Source organism: Amia ocellicauda, unplaced genomic scaffold (assembly GCF_036373705.1).
Source record: "Amia ocellicauda isolate fAmiCal2 unplaced genomic scaffold, fAmiCal2.hap1 HAP1_SCAFFOLD_34, whole genome shotgun sequence".
Lineage (NCBI taxonomy): Eukaryota > Metazoa > Chordata > Actinopteri > Amiiformes > Amiidae > Amia > Amia ocellicauda.
In genome coordinates, this window is record NW_027102909.1 from 940,631 (window position 1) to 963,061 (window position 22,431).

General features: G+C 41.5%; 1 non-coding gene across 1 annotated transcript; it reads left to right on the forward strand.

Moving 5' to 3' along the window:
- Positions 1-1,322: 1,322 nt before the first annotated feature.
- LOC136732154 (U5 spliceosomal RNA) lies at positions 1,323-1,437 on the forward strand. The gene has a single exon (XR_010809792.1). It is a non-coding gene; the product is annotated as a U5 spliceosomal RNA (small nuclear RNA).
- The last annotated feature ends 20,994 nt before the right edge of the window (positions 1,438-22,431 follow it).

The window sequence follows — 22,431 nt, forward strand, 5'->3', positions numbered from 1 at the left end:
ATATTTTGTACTACAATATTTAATGATTGTACGAACAACTACACAGTGAAACTATCGGTATCTTCTGTGTGGGTGATCTAAATAAATGTTACTATGGTATTTCATGATAAATGAATTATTTGAACCAACAAGTCTGCAAGTGCAAGGTTTCTTTAAAGATATGAATGCACAATGCAATGTTTTGAACATTGGACAGCCTGTGTTACAAGTGATGACCGTTTTGAGTTTTGTGTCTAGAGTTTTGAAAAATGACATCAAGGTTCTGAAATTAGTGACAAAGTGATTGTAAAAAACTGTATATTCATCCTATTTAATGTGCTCTTTTAAAATGTACTTTTCTTTTTTATGTTGCCATTTCTGTTCTACCAATGTTTCAGTTGTTAGCCAAAGATTGACAGAGTACATCTCATACACACAGGCCAGACAGCAAGGATTTCTTTTTGAAATTCAATTACAAATGCTGCATGAACTCATCAATACGATTAGAGCTCCTGAAAGCAATATAACTAACTCACTCTACAGCATCTCATTAGCAGTGAAAAGAAACCAAGAAAGTTGGGACAGTCGACTGTTTACCACTATGTAACATCACCTTTTCTTTTAATAACACTTATTAAGCACTTGGGCACTGAAGACACCACTTGGTTAAGTTTAGCAAGTGGGATTTCCCCCCATTCATCCATTATGCATTTCCTCAGCTGCGCAACTGCACAGGGCCTTCGTTGTCTTAATTTGCACTTCATAGTGCGCCACACATTCTCAATTCGGAGACAGGTCAGGACTGCAGGCAGGCCATGCTAGCACCCGCACTCTCTGCCTACGCAACCATGCGCTTGTAATCTGGGCAGAATGTGGTTTGGCGTTATCCTGCTGAAAAATGCAGGGATGTCCCTGGAAAAGACGATGTCTGGATGGCAGCATATGTTGCTCCAAAATGTGTACATCTCTTTCTGCAAAAATGGTGCCCTCACAGATGTGCGAGTTACATGACAGACAGACACTCATACACACTGTCACACCCACACACACACACACACACTTTCACAGACAGACACACGCACACACACTCACTTTCACACAGAGACAGACACACAAACACAGAGACAGACACACACACACTCACTTTCACACAGAGACACACAAACACATACACTTTCACACAGACACACACACACATACATACATACATACATACATATATAAGGAAAAGAAACAATACATTTAAAAATCACAAAAATATGTAATAAAGTACAGAAAATCTAAATGTAATAAAATGTGATCTTTAATACACACAAATATGTATGGCTGGTCGGATGCGTCTTGGACTCGGGTTCCTCTTCATTACGTATAATGCTTTTGCCTTTTGCTATAGCTTTCCGTGGAGGGGATCGTGGGTGAGTTTGTACCATTCTTGGGAGGCTCTGCCTTGTTGGGGCGGAGCTGTGATCCAGGTGAACAGCAGATCGGACATAGGTGGGCATGTGGGCGGAGGAGGAAGGCCGGTCAAGCAAATAAGCTTGCTAAGGTACGCAGCAGCAGCAAGCAGCCCCACCATCCAGTCAGCCAGCCAGTCTGGCTGGCAGTGACTGAGTGGTTGACAGACGGCAAGCAACGGAATGTACGTGCTCTGTGATGTCATAGGAGTCACCTGAGAGAGATGTTTGTGATGTCATCGCTGAGCTGGCTGGCTCTGTGTGTCTTGCTGGCTGTGTGTGTGTGTGTGAGAGAGAGAGAGACTTTTTGACTTTTATCAGACTTCATTGCCTGTTTGCAACACGCAATAATTCATACAAAAGAAAATAAATAAATAAATAAAAAATAGTGTTCCCCTTTGTTTGTCTCCCCCCAACAAGCATTAACTCCGCCACTGATCTGTACACTTTTAAAGAAAGCAACCCAATACACACAACAAAACAACCATCAAATACTAAACCCTATAAATGAATTACATAATAAAAACCAACTCCCCGTCATACAATTCACAAAGGGCATCATTAATACACCAGACCTGTTCAAAACTCTCCAAATCATTCATCAGCCTGTAATAGTTAAACTCTAGTCTGACTCTGCACTTGACCAGCATGGCAAACACTCTCACTGCATCCTCACTGCCCTCCCCACACACTCTGTTCTTCCTAGTCTTATAGACGGCCATTTTAGCCTGGCCCAGCAAGAAGTTTACCAGCTGGTCCACATGTTTGGTCTTTCTGGTGTATCGCGCCCCTAAAATAAAAACCTTTGTGTTAAAAATCAGGTTAAGATCAGTAAAAAGACGAGTTAAAAGACTAAAAGTGGGTGACAACCGAGAGCAAGTGCTGAAACAGTGAAACACGGTCTCTCTCTGAGCACAGAATGGGCAGGCGTCGGACACAGCAGGGTTAAGAACAGTAATAAAAGAATTGACAGCAATAATGGTGTGTAACACCCTCCACTGCAGATTGCCAGCTCTCTTATTGAGGGGGGCTTGTACAGGCTTCTCCAGGCGGGCGCAGTGTCTTCCCCCAGCCCCAGCCTGTAAAGTAATTTTAGGAATCACAAAGAAACAGTTGAAAGTGCTAAATAAGTATTTTGATGCACCATATTAATTTAGGAAATTTACATGTTGTTTTTCATCAGCTTCTGTATCTGATGGCTCCACATCACTGGCTGGATTGACAGCAACGACACTCTAAAAAAAGAAGTGTTAAGTTTGAGCATTCAGGACTTGTTTTGAAGATCCTGAATATCACTGGTCCACAATTTATCTGTGAAACTATGGGTTAATCTCCATATACAAAATACTTTTCACACACACTTTAAATTTACAACTAAATTTACATGTTGATGTCTTTCGTCAGCTTCTGTATTTGATGGCTCAATATAACTGGTTGCATTAACAGCAACGGCACACTACAAGAAAATAACATTATATTTAAACATTCAGGACTGGTTTAGCATCACCTCGAATATCCCTAGCCCTTGAGGTCGATTGTTATTGTGGTCTTCAAGACCAGTGCTTCTCAACCTTAGTCCTGGAGGAGGCCCACTGTCTGCTGATTTTCATTACAACAACATTGTAGGTTATATCAGTGACTGTGGTCCTAAAGTACCCCTATGCCTGCTGTTTTTTTTCCAGTTGAGCTCTTAATTACCTAATTGGCTTAACTGAAGCCATTTAACCCTTTTCCCAGGTCTTTGGTTGTTGATGAGTTACAAAGAGCTGGATTGTGGCCCGCCATGACTGGAAGTGAAGAACACTCACTCTAGGCCTTTAACTTAATGTTCATATGTAGGGGCCTATCCATCTGATTTGTTTTTGCACATTTATTAACAGAAAAATGTATGGTACGTGAAATCATCTGAGCTGAAAAATATAATGTTCCACCAATAATAAAATAAATGTATTAATTAAAATTATAGAGATAATAGAATGTTCACAGATTATTAGTTCAGAAAATAAAATGTTTTTTTATATCTTAAATAGAATTAACACTCAAATCAGTTGTAGGGTAAACAAGGTCTATTTTTTGGATTGATTTTATAATTATACATGTATGGCTGCATGAAGCTTACCTGAGAATCTGATATTTTAGTAACTTTGTTGCTTCTTGTTGGGTAGTCCACGTTTGCCGCCGTTCTTTTTCTGTAAATGTAAATCAAAAGGCAATAATTACATACTGTAATTAAAATACAAAAAGTATAAACATTGTATTATTATTTTTGTATCCTGTTTCTCCATCTCGATGCTGTTCTTTTTGGAATTGCATATCTAGGTTTACTTAAATACTGTTTATAAGATTGTAAACTCATCATCCAAATTTCTTCATTTGCCAAACTTTATGTAGTGCGCTTGCAGTTTCAGAAGAAGAAAAAAAACTGTAACAGATGGGATATGTAGTACTTTATACTCGAGTGGTCTATGCGATTACACCCTGTTGGTGTTATTAAGAACGCCAAGTACCAGAATGCAGAGCGGGACTGTTTTTTGTGCCGTGACTTGTCGGGGGAAAAAGGCGCAGAAAAAACGGACGAGAAGGTGAAGGTAGTATGGCGGTGATGCACGCGTTGGTGAAGTGGGAAAGCGGGGTCGACAAAGACTCTTACAGCGTGATTCCCACTGCTTGCTTTCGCAATTTTGATTTATTCAGCATTGCTGATGATGACAAAGAGACGACTCGAAACTTCAGAGCAGAGTGGAGAGACACGAACAAACCTCCAAAAGGTGGATGGCCTGTCCATGAAGCGCAGATCATTATGACTGGTAACAATGTTTATTTAAAAAAAAAAAACATTAAAGTCTTTACATGCTATTTGATATATACAATCACAGTATATTTGAAATGAATGTTTAAGTTATTAATGTGTTGTACTTCTAACATACTCTCATAACATGGTAGGTGGTGGTGAGGGCGCTAAAAACTCGTCATACTTGACTGGCATTTGTAAGAACGATTTATTGTGTGTTGTGCTTTACAATAAAATCCCCCAAATCACAAAATAAATTAAACCAGATATAATTTAACTTCAGTTTTGATTCAGTGTTGGCTGTTCATCTTAATTTGTATGGTCAAAGCACAGTATTTTTATGACAAATAAATATAATCCCCAAATATCTGTGGACATAATGCAGGGTTTTATTTATTTTATTTTTATTTTAGGAAAAGAAGGCGAACTAAGAAGAAAACTTAATGACCTAACAAAAATGCCCTGTCCTAAAATGAAGAGAGTACCTAAACCAAACAAAAAACTTCAAATTTCAGATGATAGTGACCTTGATGAACCACAGTTACCGGTGAGATAATTACTGCAAATATTAAATAAATGTATTGCAGGATTGTTTTTTTTTAATCATATTCATATATATATATATATATTTTCATTTTAAACTCTTTTCCTCTCTGAATACAGCACAAAATAAGAAAGAAAACCGATGGAGCTTCAAGAATTAGATCCCGTCATATTCTACAGACATTTAAAGAGTCCAGTGAAGTTGAGCTACAGCAAAACGTTAAGCAGCTCGAAAAGGAAAACACAAGACTTAAAAATGAAAACCAATGTCTTCGAAACCGTATGGTTGATGGTAAGTTTTTTTATTTATAGCAAATAATTCCTTACCTTGATAAATGTTATTCTTCAGTAATTTAGATTCCAGAGTAATGTATTATAGTTGATCATACTGAAGTAATCTAGAACCACAATACAGACTCTTAATGTGCACTGTCTAATAGTTTAATAATACTGATTATTAAATAAAGTTTTTCAACATAACTTCATAATCCTACATTAATGACTATATGCATTACATTAGACCTGGAAATTCTTGTATTTTATCTTTTTTATTTTTTTTGTAGCTAATGTTAATGACCCACAAAAAGGTCAGTTTGCCAATAACATAGAGCAAGTCTCTCAAGTATAATTGCAGGCATTGATGGTTTTGTTTTCACTTTGCATTAAATATATTACTAGAAATGATTATCATTTAATACTAAGGTTTTTTTCTCCAGAGATTCCAGACCTTTTGGACAATCTGAAAAAAATTGTAACAAAAGCCACATTTATCAGCAATGAAGACAAAAGTGTGTCACCATCAAGTGGTTCTGACAGCCCCACAGCAAATTGTTCTGAATCTGACAAAGAATCACCAAAACAGGTATAACACTCTTGGTCTACAATATTACAAAGACAAGGTAAAAATATATATATTGAAAACAAATATTGGTTGTAAACAATCTAATGATGCTACATTATCAGTTATATTCATAGTTATAGTTGATAATAAGAATGTAATTGAATTATGGGTGTCACAGATTCACTGACTTTATTATGTGTGTAAATTAATAAACTTAGAATTGAGACATACTGTGGTCTTTAATAACACATTTCTGTAACAAAATCACAGCCTTACTGATAATGTATTCCACTTAACATAATATAAGAATAGTTTGGGGATAAACTTGTTTTTTATTTACCATTGTCTTTTAGGTGGAAATATTCCCAGGCACTGGAGTTTACATTGACAAACTGTCCTGGATCCTTGCAGAGAGGTGCAGCACGAATACGTCATATGCAAGAACCCTGACGGTTGCTGTCTTTGACTTTCCAACATTACTAAAGAGCAATCTTCGTGGTGGTGGCAGCAAGAGAGATCCAACTTCGGAGACATTAAGATCCTCATTGATGTTATTGAGGATCATATACAGCTGCCTTCGGAAGGACACGACGTGTTTCAGTTGCGGGGCTTTGCAGCCCAGCGGGACCCTCTTAATGCCGGACATCAGCTGCCCGAGCCGGTGCGGATGAACGGAGGGACGTTAGACAGCGTTACCTTCCGGGCAGGAGCAGCGAGCGGCAACACCGGGGTGAAAGTGTCGTCTAACACTGTGCCATTAGCCACTAGCTGATTGAGCAGATCAGTGGTTTTTAAGAAGATAACAATGGCAGCAGACTTGATATTTTCACACCCTGCTACCTCCCCAACCGCTAACACACACTGCTCTAGGGGGCAGAACTGCACCGGAGCGATCTTGACTCCATGGCGTCGGGTCAGTTTTTCAAAAGACGCATTCAGGGGGTCCGACCCCCCGACCCGGGAAGAACTACCGGTACTCCCCCCTCCCCTCCCCTGTTCCCCCACAATAAGAAAAGCACTGAAAACAGAAGACAAAATAAACAAACTGAAAAAAGTAAAGCAACAAAAAAACGCAGCCAAAGGACAGAGCTCTCAGCAGCACTCCCGCTCACTGCAGACCCCTCCCACACACTCCCAGCTGAGAGAGAGAGAGAGTTAGTGTCTGTCTGTCTCTCTCTCTCTGTAGATGCATCATAGGGAACATATGTAACAATCTCTCTTTTTGTTTACCAAAAATGAGAGTGAACGTATTTCAAGTGGGTGTTGCCTTGGTTGGAAACGTTTTAAGATTATTTATGAAGTGTAAAGTGGATTTGTCTCAGTTCTCCGTAGTTTTCAATGTATGTGCCATTCAGTAGCGTTCATGTTACAGATGTGCCCTATGCAGTGGTAGGGTCAATAAAATGTCAGTAAAACTTTATTTTAGCAATTATGGAGGGGAAGAACTGCAAATAGCGGGTCCCCACTAATTATCTAATTTACCAACAACGTTTAAAATTAGGTCTTGCGAAGCTGCCAAATAATGCTGTATAATCGTATGTGTCTTCATACACCGGCTGCTATAGTCTGATAGCTTTGATTATATATACATATTTTCTCGTGAACCACAAATGCTATTTGCTTGATTTTTACAGAGTATGTTATAAATACCATTGTTATGAAGCCTGACAAATTGTATGCTGTAATTATGAATATTTTCAAATCATTTGTTTGTTTTTCCTAACATGTTACAAATGTTCCCTATGTGAAAGATGCATTATATCTTAATAACGTCTAAACAATTAAAGATATACAGATTATTATTTTCGGTAAAGTTATAACACATTGCTATTAACTATGTGTGTCAGTAAAAGTTTAAAAAATCCTAATAATTTTTTATTGATCCTGCAAAATAGGTGTTTAGGGAACATTTGTAACATTAGGGTTACGATTTGCCATAGACGCGGAATGAGTTTGATTGTGATGTTAAATGGGGTTTAAAGACGCAGTCGCCTCGGTGCTGATTACTATTGCTGTGTTTCTCCACTTCTACTCCATGCTTGGGAATGCCCACATCCAGTGACGTCAAAACCGTTGGAAAAGCGGGCCGGTTCAAAAAAGATCAGCTGGATCCCAGGCCGAGCAGCAGCTCCGGCTCCAGCACCGGCACCATGTCGCTGGAAAAGCGCTAAGTGAGCTCACAGTGAGCTCAGTGTAATGTCTGCTCTGGTGAGCTCACAGTGTGACCTAGTCGTTAGTTCACGTCTTCACTGGGTAGTCCATGACAACTTAATTGACTCAATTCTTGGGCTTAATTGGTCAAAATGACCATTGGTTGAAGGTACTCAGGGACTGATGTGTAGAGAGACTTATTAAACCTGCAGGATTGTGGTTTTCCCAGAACAGAATTAACCAGTGTAGCGTTATGTTGGGTGTATTCTGATAAGAGCATTTTAGCTCTGAGCTGAAGCACTGATCTAAAGAAGACCTCTCCCCCCCAAATTTATCAGATTTCCTTAACTCATCAGCATGTGAACTGGTTTACATCAAAGTGACAGTCTTGGGAGGATGGCACCAAGAATGGGCCAAATAGCTTGGAATCCCTGCTGTGAGATGTCTGGGGAAGGGGGCCTGTAGGAAATAAAAACTCTTTGAAATGGACGAGAGCCGAAATCCCGACACAGAGCTACGAACCCGTGCCAACCGGCATTTCCAATAGATGGCATGGATTGACATCAGTCATAAATCAAGCCCCCCTCCAATAGGACACTGGGGGCTGAAGCCGAAATCCAATCTCACAAACTAAAGAACCAATCACCTATTGATCTGACAGGCGTATAAAGGGTAACGCACGGCATCTCTCTCTCTCTCTCACCTAAACCAGTAACTCGCTGCCACAGCTCAACTTGTATCTCTGTTGCCAGAACCGGAACCAGAAACCAACTAAGTCTTTACCAGCAACAGAAGGGTTAAACTGGGAGAAGGAGATTGAGCCGTACGAAGAATTCTTTTAAAGGACTTTATTAAATAAAGAAATTTACAGACTGCGCTGCCCGCCTGTGCCCAGCCATCCAGCTGGACAATTGACTAAGTCGACTGAATACGAAAGTCATTTAAATAGCTATTTGAGTCTTAAGAAACTTGACCCTTGGAACGAACAGGGCCCTGCTTTCCTCAAAGACTTTGTCTTCAAGTAACTACGGTGGAACCCTGCTTACAAAGAAGATTTTGTGCACAACCTTGGAGCCTTCAAACCAGTGGAAAATCTGTTTGGAAAAGACTCTACATTCGCGAAACCCCAACTTCCAGGTGCATCGACTGAGTGGAAGTTCTTGGACAAAGCCGAACCGGACTGCCTTTGTTCCAAACCACACGGACCTCGTGCCGTGTGCTGTTATCTGAGCCCGAAGCCAGAGAGGCCTCTCTGTGACGAAGTTCACATAAGTTTAACAGTTTGGAGTTTGTGATTCATGACATTTAAGAAATCAATTAGAAATGTTAATCTGTGATTCATAACTCTAGAAAGTGTAATATCATTTAGTTTTCTTAAATATAAATGTGTGTTGCATTCAACTGTTTTGTTGATAATTTTAGAAATAAAATCTGTCAATGCCGAGAAATATCTTCTCATTCCTGTTTAACTGTTTAGTCTGAAATTGACACAAGTTAATAGACACCAGATTATAGGTGGCCCTGGCTATCCTTAATCATTGAATAATAATCAGTTAAGGGAAATTGTGGTAACAAGTAATGATAGGATCTTTCTCTCCACCTAAACGTTAATGAGACTGATATATATATAACGAGAAGTTACCTGACATAAATACTAACCTGCATAGTTATTGAATGTCTGACTAACAATACTAATGAGAGACTTACCTTCGTCTTACTAACCGGTATTGTAGTCAATGTGTTTATAACCTTTTTTGTTTAATGATTTGTGTGTTATCATATGCGATCCCATGGTCTTTGATTTGGTCACGGAAGTGATTTGTCTTTGATTTGTTGATCTAGAGTTGAATTTTAATTAGTTTTTCCCTTTTGTATAATTAATGTAGTGCTACATTTAGTCTTCGTTTTTGAATAAATTTGACAATTTATATCTTTGGAATTGGTGTCTGCGTCCAATTATTACAGAAATTGAGTTCTACAAGATTCCAGGATTCGTGATAAGGTGATACTATAAATTCACTTCTTTAATTGAATTTTATAAGTGTACCTTACGCTACACCTTTGACCACCACGTCTTCCTCCTCCCACTGCTTGACCTCTATTGTGACCTGGATCACCTGCCGGCTCCATGTTATCGCTGTGTTGTTAAGGTGGATAGCACTCATTTCACTCGATACTCGTACCACAATGTGAAATCAATCATCAATAACCAGTTGACAGTATTGGAAAAGCAATTACAAGGGCCTGCATACATACAGTAATGTCAAATCTGATGTGGAAGAACAATTCCTTTATCCCTCTGTTCTCCACCAGGGTTGTGCTGTTCGCCTCGATTGGCAAGTTTGCAGTGTGAGGAGTGGATCCATGTCGTCGTTCCTAGGCACTTCACAGCTGTGTGGGTGGTCAGGAGCACCTGGTAGGGCCCTGTCCACCTGGGCTGTTGGGAGGACTTTCTCTTGTGTGCTTTGATATACACAGTCACCTTGCTGGAAGGGGTGGTAAACCTGCTGGGATGGTTCAGTCTGGGCGGCTTTCATCTGTGAATGGACAGCTTCGAAAGCACGTGTTAGTCCCATACAAAAAGACAACATAGCATCATCCATCAAGTGGATGTCCATTTCCCTTACAGACAATGGAGGAGTGATGGAGAGTCTCATAAGTCATCCCATAATAATCTCACACGGAGAAAGACCTGTTTTTCTCAATTTGCTGACGATTTCATTGTCATTAGGACTATAGGAAGGGGATCTGGACGTTTGAGTCCTGTTTGTTTGCATATATTAGACAGCTTATTCTTTAATATCCCATTTTGTTTCTCCACTGCTCCAGCTGACTGAGCCTGATGGGGCAGTGAAAATGTTGTTTACCTCGCAGGGCTTTGCATAGTTCCTGCACTATTGTCCCAGTGAAGTGAGTGTTCCTATCACTGGAAATTTCCCTGGAATGCGAAATCTACATATAACATCCCTTAACTGTATTTTTGCTACTTTTACTACTTCAGCCTTCCTACGGGATAGGCTTCAACCCATTTAGAACACCTATATATTATTACAAGTATATATTCATATCCACAACATTTAAGCTTTTGAACACAATCTATTTGCATATTGCAGGATTATGAGCTTGACAAATGTGGCAAGTTCTACAATATTGCTAAGCTGTTACTATAAAACCTGGGGCAAACCAATTTAAAAGACTGATGCACACATCCCCCCTTTGCCCGTGTGGCCAACACCATGCGCCACATGGGCAAACCAGGGAAAGAGTGCCTGTGAGGCAACCAATGCATTAGCAAATGTTTGAGCTCTCTTATGGAAGGTGCAGTGGCCAGTTGCAATTTCCTGGAGCTTTTACAGTGCATCTCAAATTAAATTTCATCCAGCCCCAGGTCATAAAAGTCAAACCCTAGTTACGACATACATAACACATACATTTTGTTGCTTCAAAGAGAATACAAAAGTCAGCAAAACATTCTTTTTTACAAATTCAGTTTGTAAACTGTATTGTACATATATTTGTTGCGTTTTGATTTATAAACATTATACATTGTACAAATCTTAAGTGAAGGGCAATGGACTGATTCTGACTTCATGGCTGTCATTCTATTCATTTGAATAATGTGACATCTCCACTAATAGTACATTATAAATTAAACTATCAATAGAAGAATATGTGCTACTGCGGACGTCATCTGAGCAGTTTCACAATATATTGTAGATTCCTATAATCTGGAAAACCTTTAATTATAGTATTTTAACTTATTTCTCCACTGAGTCAAGCATCACTTCAGCGTAGTGGACCTCAGCATTGGTCTGTTCAAGTTGCTGTGAGGCTGTCTTTAAAGCCGCGCCCTCGGCCTACTGTGTCTCAACAAGAACACCAGCATCTTCTCCATATGGGTCAGACATCGGTTCCTTCAGGACACGATTCATAATATGCATATCTGCCATGTGGAATAAATCAGTCTGAAGACACAATGTGTGGTTCACACAACATCAGAGATCGTCCTTATAAAAGGCATCTCTATCACATTAGTTGACATTCGCACAATCTATAAGGTTTCTAGTAAAGGGACAATTCAAAATAATAATAATCTTGATTCCAATTTATCTCATTAGTAGATAGTAGGGTTTTTTGGGCGCGGCCTATTTTGTTATGACGTATGCCCTAAGCTTATTAATATTCCTACGTCATAATTGGGGGGCGTGATTTTAGGTAGATTTATTTCCTTAATTATTCCTACGTCATATCCGTCAGAAAGTGTACACCCATAAAACCCTGAACAACAAGGCCGCCCATAAAGACCCCCACCCCTCTGAAGGCAACGCCCCGAAACTCTCCTCTCTATTTAAGAACCCGCGCTGCTTTTAGGCAATACCTCTTTAATTCTCAGCATCTGAAACATCCCGCTTTCTTCAACATGGCCAGCGACATCAACATGAAACCCCGCAAGAAACAATCCCGGGCAAGGGTTCCTGTACTCACCAATTTGAAGATTGAACACTCCTGGGTGTTGTTCTGGGGGGGTCGACGGGGTTACCGCTTTAAAAGGGATCCCAGCTATGTTGGAGTGGAGCTTTATGCTTTGGGAGAGAAGGAGGGTACGTTGGAACCTTTTGAGACGGTGATTGAATACTCTTATGAGGACTGGTTGAAGGTGATGGCATGGAGAGACCAGGGGCTTGTGGATAAGACTCTAGAAGGCTTGCATGAGGTTCCAAGAGAAGGCGAAACGGAGTCTCCGACGCAGAGTTTTGAAAGGTGTGAATGGGAAAGCTTGCAGAACTATGGTACAGTGGTGAAGAGTCTATCTCTAACTACTGATCGTAAGGTTTTGTTTAGCAGTACCCTGGTTACAAACCCTATTGAAGGGGTTGTGGAGGATCCAGAAAAACAGGTTACTGAAATTATGTTTGACGCCGTGGACTGGCCGTTCTTGAAAGAGGTCATAAACTGTATAAATGATGGTTTTGACATCTTGACCAAATGTTCACAACTGGATTCTGTTAGAAGGAGAATATGCTGGATTATGGATTATATAGCCCCCTTGAATGACGACGACGATGATAAAACAGACGACCTGTGGGGGTTTGGAGGGGGGTCTGACGGCTCAGGGTCTACTCTCTTCTAAGAGGGCGGTGTGTCGTGACGTAGTGAAGAGATAGGATAAAAGGCGCAACAATTCATTCATGGTTTAAAATTAAAGAGAATGTCTTACCCGAAAGCTGCGGACGTCGACAGGCTCTACAGGCCTCTTCAAACCCGGGATCAACCCTGGTTCTATTCCCCAGATTTTGTATACACACCGGAACCCTCTGACTGCGGTTACCCTCCAAGACCTCAGACCCCGGTCCCTCAGGACGAAACAACATGCGGGGCGATGGATGTCCAAATGAGTCTCGTGGATCCCCAGCCTCTGGAGCTCCTGGAGGGCATCGATTTTGCCGAACTGTCTACCGTCTGTGCGTCTCAGGAGGGGGTCAGTCCAATGGATGTAGAAACACCCCACAAACCACCAGGCGACCCAATGAGCATCGGACTGTCTCGGGGGCGTGATGAAGACGCAGGATTTATGCCCGGGGTATGTGACCAAGTAAGCAGAGTGGTTAAAAGCACCCTGGTGTATATTCTGAGTGCTCTCATCGACAGAGCTCTGAAAGAAGTCTGTCGAGGGTGTGAAGTGAATCACCCCAGTCAGTTGAGACACAGTTGTTTGTTTGAACCAGACCGTTACTATTTCCTGTTCTATTTCAACGTGTTTTACAGAAGACTGAACAAACCGTGGCTGAAACCGGCACTAATCAAGGCTCTGTCTTACTCCCACATACATGTCACTGCGGGACAAGTCCAGAAAATCATAGATGAGATTTTGCTGGAGCTGAAAAAGGAGCCGTTTATAATAGAGAAACTTGGGCAGCTGCTCAATGACCTGGATGAGCCAAGTAGAAAAACCGCTGGCAAGCTAAAAGCTTATTTCTTCCGTAAAGAAGTTAAAGCTGGGGGCAGCGACGAAGAATTCGACATCTACGCCACTGATTCAGACTCTGACCTGAACTAAGGGACTTTGAACATGGGGAATGTTCTGGACTGCTGCTGCAACTGGTTCTGTCATCAACACTCTGCAGCTAACCTGAGAGCGCTATTACACCATGTGCTTGACAGAAAAGTAGCCAATGCGAGCCTTTTCTCTACAGATTTAACCATCGATGAGGATCAACTTTCAAACCTGGAAAAGTTAATGGTTGCTGTAACAAAGACCGGGGGGTACGAACACTGGGATGAAGCGCTCAAGGGGGCCAAGAATGATATTAGGCCATTTCATCAACATCTGTATGACCTTTTACTGAACATGTTTAATACCCCTCTGTTTACTTTTAAAATAGGTCATATTGTTGTTTTATTTACATATGTAACTGAGGTGTGTGCCTACAAGATAAAGAAACAGGTATTTGTTGATATAGATCAAGTAACCAATCATATGATTTCTTTTTGTCTGGACCGTAGAAAAAATTGTTGTGTATGTTATACTTTTCTCAAATGTCTAAAAAGGGGTATCTGCTCTCCTGAAGTTGAATAAAAAACCTTGTATAAAAACTTTGGCGCATAGTGTGGGTCTGTGTGTTTATTTGCCAGAATGACTCGGCAAGCTCCCCAAATGCATGAACTATACTACAACCCAGCAAAGATTGGGGGTTTGGCGGGTAAGAAGGGTTTTCAAAGAGGACTCGCTGAGGCCGGTGTGAAGGTTAATGATGTGGTTGTTTCAGAATGGTTACGGGAACAAGACGCCTATACCTTACATAAACCTCTCAGGATTAACTTTAAAAGAAACCGCGTATATGCAACTGACATAGACTCACAATGGCAAATGGATCTAGTCGATATGTCAAATTTATCAAAACATAACAATGGTCACAAATTTATGTTGATGTGTATCGATGTGTTATCAAAATATGCCTGGGCTCGCATTCTACATAATAAAACAGGTCGGGCGGTGACAAGAGCCTTTGAGGATATATTGTCCCAGGGCCGATGTCCTAAAAAACTGCAGACTGATAAAGGAAAAGAGTTTCTCAACAGAGAATTTCAGAATCTACTGAAGAGACACAAAATACATCATTTCACCACCGGTAATGAGCTTAAGGCATCGGTGGTGGAGAGGTTTAACCGCACCATAAAGACCAAAATGTGGAGATATTTTACAGCGGTCAACACGTTCAAGTATTTTGATAAAGTTCAGGATTTTATCGATGCTTACAACCAAGGGTATCACGCCAGTATTAAAATGAAGCCTATAGATGTTGATCAAAGTAATTCTTTTAAGGTCTATAAAAAATTATACGGCCCATTTATTAAGAAGGGGAAAACTACTTATAAGTTCAACATCGGCGATGTGGTTCGCGTTTCAAAGCTAAGGAGTACTTTTGCCAAAGGTTATGAACAAACATTTTCTGACGAATATTTTACAGTTACCGAACAGGTGGCTAGAGACCCCCCCGTGTACCGGTTAAAAGACTATGACGGGGAGGATATAGAAGGAACGTTTTACGAAGCCGAGTTACAAAAAATTATTGTGGGTAAAGACATTGTATACAGAGTTGAAAAGATATTAGCTGAGAAAACCCAGAACCGGAAAAAATATGTGTTGGTGAAATGGCTTGGATGGCCTGAAAAGTTCAATAGTTGGGTCCCGGAACAACAGGTTTGTGATATTCAAGCCTTATAACAACGTGTCCGCGGGGGTGTTGGGGTCATTACTTTCGATACTCAAGATGGAATCAGGAGGCTTCTACGTGACTCTACCCAGTAACGCCTCTCTCGATATATACCCTAAAAATGAAATATCCAGTTACACGGTACAATTTGGAAAATCTATAGATCTAAGGGGTTCGTGGGAAGTGGGGTTGGCGGAAATACAGTATCCTTACACTTGGGCTGTTTTACAAGATAAGGATGCCACCTTCGCCATTTTTGATGATGTTAAAAAGAGTCAATGGACATTCACGATACAAGGAGGTTATTATGACAATGTGGATACAATATTAGATGAGATGCATAAACAGTTCTCAGAAGGCACCCCCAACATCAAGCTATATTACAACCCTATTAAAAACAGAGTGTACAAGGTGTCAAAACCTTGTATTAGCATTCAAACCAACGGACAACTGGGTCGTATATTAGGGTTCTATTCTGACACAGAGAGCAGGTTCTCAGAAGTGGTGGCCCCCTTCCCGGCCGACATCAGGGGCGGCTTTTACACTCTTTATGTGTATACGGATATCATAACACACCAGAGGGTCGGGGATAGCTATGTCCCCCTTTTGAGAAATGTACTTATTAAAGGTAAAAGCAATGACATGGTCACAATTACTTATGACAAGCCACACTACGTACCAGTCTCAAAGACCCACTTTGACAACATCACGATCGAAGTAAAATCGGATCAGAATATCAACGTGCCCTTCCGCTTCGGTAAAGTTATTGTCAAACTACATTTTCGACCCCTGAAACAGTGTGTACATTATTAAAATGGCTACCTCGAGGGGTTATGTAGATCCTAGCGCCTATGTGGATTATTACAAGATGCAAGCCGGGAACGGCTTGCCCGGTTTTGTAGGAGCCCCTACAATGTATGGAGCCGGTCTAGGAGGACTCTTTCGTGGTCTCTTTAGAATGGCCGTACCCCTGCTTAAGAGAGGCTTTGCTATAGCCAGACCCCACTTGAAATCAGCGGCTAAAAATATTGTTAGTGACGTGTTCACCAATGTTATGAACCGGGCAGCTAGCCATGAGCCGCAGGAGGGTTCGGGTCTCATGGTAATGGCGAGGAGGGGGGGTAAAAGAAGAAACAGTATGTGTCCACCAGGGCGACGAAGATCCGTGGCTAACAAAAAACGAAGAATCTCTCATTCTCCAACATATCGTGGAAACACTCGGAGAAGGAAGCAGCACAAGAAAAAACCGGCAAAAAGAAAGTCGCAAAGAAAGACAAATAGAGCCTCAGGATACATCTTTTAAAAATGTCTTTTGTCCACAGTCTATCGGAAGAATGCGTCAAATCAGAACTGGATCTGTTTACAGTTCCATACACTCAAACGAGTATAGATAAGAGCATATATGTAGAGATACCCCCTCTTTCCGCAATTTCAGATACGGCCCCTCTGGAGTTTTTTATAGCTGGCAATGGCGAGGATTATATTGATTTGAATAACACATTTATTTTAATGAACTGTAAAGTGACTGATGAGGATGGCGATGCAATCGAGAAGACGGCCAACGCGGGGGTCATCAATTACCCGGTGGCCACCATGTTTTCACAGGTGGATGTGACCCTGGGAGATCGGCTCATTAGTCAAAGCAGCAATACTTACCCCTATAGGGCCATGATGGAGTGTATCCTTAATTATAGTGAGGAGACCCTAAGCAAACAGTTCAGCCCCGGCCTTTTCTTCAAAGACACCCCGGAAGCTATGGACGACCAGGATCCAGAGGGACTCAATAAGGGTTTGCAAAAAAGAACGGCCTTTTCAACAGAAGGGAGGACCTTTGAGCTAATGGGACATATCCATGCAGACATATTTTTCCAAGAAAAACTCATGCTCAACGGGGTAGACATTAAAATTAAAATGATCCGTAGTAAAAGTGCTTTTTGTCTGATGACCCCTGATACTGAAAAATATAAACTGACCATATTATCGGCCTCGCTGTTTGTGAAAAAAGTATCCGTCTCCCCGGCGGTTAAACTAGGACATGCACAGGCTTTAATGACGGCAAACGCCAAGTACCCGATCGAAAGAGTCTATATGAAAGTCCACAGTATCCCCGCAGGGACACGGGTGATGAACCAGGAAAATCTGTTTCTAGGACAGCTCCCAAAACAGGTTATTATAGGTCTCGTGGATAATGATGCATTTACCGGGGTTTACAACAAGAACCCCTTTAACTTTAAACATTATAACGCGGAATTTATAGCACTGTACGTCGATGGTGTGCAGGTTCCATCCAGACCTTTTCAACCTGACTTTGAAAACGGCAACGCGGTTCGTGAATATTACAGTCTAGTACTGGCTACGGGTCGCCATCTCAAGGATCAACCTCTGCTGATCGATCGCCGGGAATACTGCAGCGGTTACACCCTGTACGGTTTCAACCTGACCCCTGACGAAGAGTGTGGACAACATTTTTCACTGATGAAGACGGGCAATATGCGTTTGGAGATGCGTTTCAAGCAGCCTCTACCACGCACTGTAAATATGGTCGTGTATGCTGTGTTTGACAACATTATTGAGGTGAATCAGAGGAGAAACGTTCTGTATGATTATTATTAAAATGAACACCAGAGAGCTCAACCACATCATGAATGCCCTGGCCGGCTCACGGAAAGTGTTTCAAGGAGTCTACGCCTGCGACCAGCTGCCTAAATTTAAGATCAAGAATTTACCTGCAATGTACATAATCAACACACACCCTAAAAATATGCCCGGAGAACATTGGCTGGCTATTTATCTAAGGGAGGACCGCTGTGGGGAATTTTTTGATTCCTATGGAAACCCCCCGGATTTCAGACCTTTCCCTCGGAAGATCAATAACTTTCTGCTCAACAACTGTCAAGAAACCATTTACAGCGGTCGTCAAGTACAAAGTCTTCAGACCTTCACTTGTGGTCAACACTGTGTGTTTTTCTTATATCATAGATCTAAAGGAAGGTCATACCCCGATATTATGTCCTTGTACAGTGAGGATTTAGGCCAAAATGATAAAAAAGTGGCAGAGTTTGTCAGGACACTGTGGACCCCTCCTTATAACACAATTACTTACGACCCTAGCCAGCCATGTATACAGATGGGGTGTTCTTGTGAGGATTTTAAAAGATGTCATGCGTGTTAAAGTGAAAAATAATGAAAACAGCCTTTGAATCATTAGTTTTGTTTTTATTCAACACAATTCTTATACAAAGCAGGGTTATGTTATAAATAAATGTACAACATTTGAAAATAAAAATAAAAAATAAAAAAATTGTTTGTCGGTTCCTTATTTACAGGGGAGACAAATAAAAACATGAGATTAATAAGCTTCCCAACGATGGATAGATCCTGAGGATGTTTGCTCAGCACGGTCAGAGTAATGAGATATCGGCGTCAGATCAGTCGCCACCTCTTTACACAGACGGATTTTTTGTCGCGTTTCCTGGTTAGGGACTGTTGATTGGGGCATGTTCAGACAGGCCATCGCCTGTAGGAAAGCATTCCAGCCTACAGGTCGGCGACTATCGGGGACCTTATTAGTGCTAGTGACACTCTTCAACAAATCAAACATGTGTGAACCTTTGATCAGTTGTCCTTTAAAAACAAATTCACCCTGTTCATTCCAAGTCGTTACCCGCGGTTTCTGAACCATTTTGTGCAGAATATATTCTGCATGTCTTTTGCTTCTGGCCGGCATGTTTCTCAAAACATCCGTTACAACATCTCCCTCTGAACTCTCAACAGGTTCGGGCACCGCAACATCTTTATCAACCGTACCCCCCGCATCAGCCCCAGAACCATTTTCTTGAGAGGCCATGGTTAAAGTTAAAATGTTTTGATCTTTTTCACCCTGTCTAACCAGACGGAGGTAGCGCTGTAACGTGTTGCTATACATCTGGGCTTTGGAATACTGATTTAAATCGTCCCTGGCCAGTATAGCTTTCATTTCAGAGTCCAGGTTGTTTTCGGCCGTTTGTCTAATGGGCTCTGGCCCGACAACATTTTTTCTCAGTTTCTCAAGCTGCTCCTGAGGGATCAAAAACATTTTCTGAGCATATTCCATTATTAACTCACTCTGGAAGCTAGAAGACTGGTTAGGAAAGGCACGGCTATGCTCAACAGCGGTCCTATAAAACCTCCGGTTTGATTAATCTTCTTTCTTTTTCTTTTAATAGAATACTTCTTATTAGCGATGATCTTGATAACCGCTTTTTGTTTTTTGAGTTTAGAATGTTGAGAAGGGGTTAGGGGTATATTACCGCGTAAGATGTTAAAAGCTATTTCACACAGGGTCTCGATCAAATCCGAGGGGGCCCCTGCCAGCACAGCTTTCCTATGGCGCGGGCTCCCCTCAAATAACATTTGTAAAAGCGGCAGATTTCTTTTAATCCGAACAGACATTCTTATTTATTTCCTTTTCTTTAGCGCATACACTGCCGGCCAATCGGGCGGGCACAAACCTGTTCTGAGGCGAAAGTCTTCTGGGGTTTGTGCTTTTAAGTCCACAATCAAGTACCCGTAGGGTTTTTTGGTGGCATCCTCAAATGCCTCCAAAAAGAACTTGGTCTGGTTAGGGTACATTTGACGAGCCAAGACGGTGACCTGTAGTTTATCTCTGGGGTTTTTAAAAAGAATTATATAATTGGCATTTAAATTAATAGTACGGCTTTTTTTACCTTGAAAAAATAGATTTTGAACTAAATAAATAATACTTAAATTCCTATGATGAGTGTACTTTGTGAAAGCTTTTTCCACTTCACTGTTGTCACCGGCCTGCTCCATCAGGTCATCAAGGATCACTAGATTAGTTTGTCCGGGCGGGAACAGGTCATCGTCACACAACGAGGCGGGGAGACCTTGCACAAATTTCAGATTATTTTTTTTTGATGCCAAATCATCGTAGAGAGGCTGCCAGCAAGAGTAACACCACACTATGTTGTCAAGAGCTTGGGACACGGTTGCGTCCACATCTTCTAGGATGTTCTTTATAAGATAGCTCTTACCCGAATTGGAGGGACCGGCTATAATACAGGAGAAAGGGTGTTGAAGGCGGTTATCAAAACCACTGCTAATATCCATAAGGCAGAGTGGTATAATCAGTCTTCAACACTCTTTTATTGTACACCACCCTGAACCGTTTGTTTAGTGATCTATTTTCCAATGTGTACCCCTTTTTATTGCGATAGATCTGATTTCCGGCTGTAATAATCTCGCGAGGAGGCGCGTCTTTCTCGGTTACAAAACTTTGTACCAGGGTCGTCAGAGACTTGATGTTAATGAGCTTGTTGTTACAATGGTTCAGAGTGAAACCCTTAACTTTCATACAGGTCTTACCCGCAGCCGTTCTGTATGCGTAAGTCTTAGGACCCCCTGAAACAAACTCCACTATGTGGTCCTGAGGATCTAGCTCGCTCGTTAACTCCCCAAGGTAGTCCCCGAGGGGAGGGACCCAATCCCCTGGCCTGGTGACAAAGATTACAGAGTCAGTATCATGATAGAGCGTGCGTTCCTGCAGCTGATCCATTAAGTTGTACAGTTCAAGCCGGGCGTAAGCCGTGGTAAAAACCGCTATGAAAACATTAACGTTTCCCTGTTTGGTGGGGAAATCTTTAGGGGCCCTCCACTGGACCTGTGCCACGTGGTCATTTAAGAATTGAAAGTGTGATACTGCATGTTGTTTGGAAAACATAAATTCTATAAACTGTTCAGGGGTTTTAATCAAGGTTGTGTTTAGACGGTTATTTCTTTCCCCAAACTTACCCCACAAACTGTTTAAAATCAGTTTGGACATTTGTCTCTTGGCGGGGTTTACAGTTATGTTCCCCGGCTCTAGACGGATCCCTTCCTTTTCAAAATATTGCTGAACGTACCGCTCTTTGGCCGCGGAGTCAACACACCATGAGGGATAGCCCGATGCCTCCTGTTTCCCTTTCAGATGGGTCATAATGTACTCAGCAAAAAGAGTATCAGATTTTTCAGAAAAATGCCAAACCTCATACACCTTACCGACTCTGTAACCTTTCTCCACCGCCTTGTCAAGCTCAATGCTACACCAGACACCCGTCAGCGCTCTCTCGTCATCACTGTGCAGACACGAGGTATTTTGATTTTCAGTTTCCACACACGTTCTACACAGAGGGAACATCAATTTTCCCGAACACCTGTAAGGCAACACGGGTAAGAACAGCTCGCGAGGAGGGTACATGGTGACTTTGATCAAACCAAAGTACTGTCCGATTTCGAGAAAGTCACGATAAACAATGGTTGGATGCCCCACCGGGTACATTTTGGTCTTGTTGACATAAGGGTACAGACTGGTGAAATCATAGTAATCTACTCTCTCACCATCCTTTACCTCATAATGTAAACAGAGGGCGTTGGTACGACCCCCAAATAACGCATCCCTGGGCTCTAGACGTTCAGGAAAGTCCAAGGTTTCCATAAACCGTTGTACCCCCACATCCTGTTGCTTCAGGGTCGTCCACGCGTGTTCCCAAATCACCAGCACATTCAAACCATAGGTGTTTTTTAAAGTTTCAATTCGTTCCTGGAAATCATAGTACATGTCACCGCAGAGTTTTTGTGTTACGGGGTTAAAGGTGTTTGGGTCGAAGCACTGAGGACAGCCATGGTAAATACAACCAGCAAACTCATAAGCGGTACGCCGCCCGGACACGTCGCTAAAACCGTCTAAGTAGTAAGGACCCATTTTGACTTCCCCTTGATTTAAAGCATGTCTGATGAAGATGTTATCCCGGGCACTCAGATATTCCAGCCACTGTATGGAGACAGTCGAAAAGTTCTTTTGTCTAGCACGATAGTTGTCAGAAGTGGTGACCGCTATAGTGTTTTTCTGCAAGAAATTGGATCGATACATTTTCATGCAGAGAGACGCTATGGTCACACTTTGCAAAGGGTCGAGGCCCG